Raw genomic sequence first — 1,151 nt, 5'->3', positions numbered from 1 at the left:
CTCTACGCGCCACGCTCACCGTCGCCTACATTCTCCTCGACTTCCTCATGCACCCGAAGTACTCTCTTTTTGGGTAAATAGGGAAAACCCAAACCGGAATTTTTGGGTACCATATTTGTCCGGTTTGGAACAGTTCGGGAAATTATCGGGTGTCAGGTCTAAAAACCAGGAGTATAAAAAAAATTGAATAAACCGACCCAAAATTTTGGGTAAACCCAAACGCCCACCTTGGTGCCTTTTGCCGTATATATAAAGGCAAGGGAAGCTCCTCGTTGAGCTTCTTATCCATCGAAGAAAAAAGACAGACTGAAACATGCCCATTTATTATTAGTGGTAAGTAAGATAGGTTGCTTAGTAAATCCTGGGAGGAAAAGGCATAAAAGTGAGCCCACCCGACTAAAGAGGAGAAATTCGGAACTTCAAAATAATCGAAGAGTGGTGAGGTTTTATAACCCCAGGAAATACACTTCACGTTATCTTTTTCCTGGTCAAGTCGCACGGAGCAAGATATAGATGCTCCCGTTGAGAGGACGGTTTCAGTTGTTTTTTCAATTTATGCTCACTTTTCTACTTCGGCATTTTGTTATCTGATTGTTTTTGATAAAAAATGTTCAACAATTTTGAAAAGGTTTACATACTTTTATAAATCTTGATTTTAGAAATGACCATAGGTATAAAAAATTGCCAAAACTAATAAAAAATCACATATTTAGATAAATCTTTCTTAAACTCTAGATAGTATTCATGAATTTTAAAAATGATCTGAAATTTTTACATAAATCATTACTTTCTGGAAAGTGTTCACAAATTTAAGAAATGTTTGTGAATATAAAAAAATTGAGAAATTTTAAAAAAAATCAATACTTTTTAAAAGGTTTTCATGAATTCAATTATGTTCATGAATTTAAAAATATTTACATAGTTTTTTAAAATCACCAATAGAAAAATGTTCACTATATCTAAAACGTTTCTGAATAAAAAATGATCATGATATCTTAATGCGAATAGAAAAATATTCACCAATTAAAGTTATGTTCATGAATTTGAAAAATGGTCTGGAATTACAAAAATATTCCGAATAGAAAAAATGTTCCCAAATTTTGAAAAGGTTCAAGAGTCTTTATAATAATGTGTAAAAATATAATGTGTCC

Source organism: Triticum aestivum, chromosome 7B, assembly GCF_018294505.1.
Source record: "Triticum aestivum cultivar Chinese Spring chromosome 7B, IWGSC CS RefSeq v2.1, whole genome shotgun sequence".
Taxonomy (NCBI): Eukaryota; Viridiplantae; Streptophyta; class Magnoliopsida; order Poales; family Poaceae; genus Triticum; species Triticum aestivum.
The sequence above is the reverse complement of the archived record's forward strand: the minus strand, read 5'-3'. Positions refer to the sequence as shown.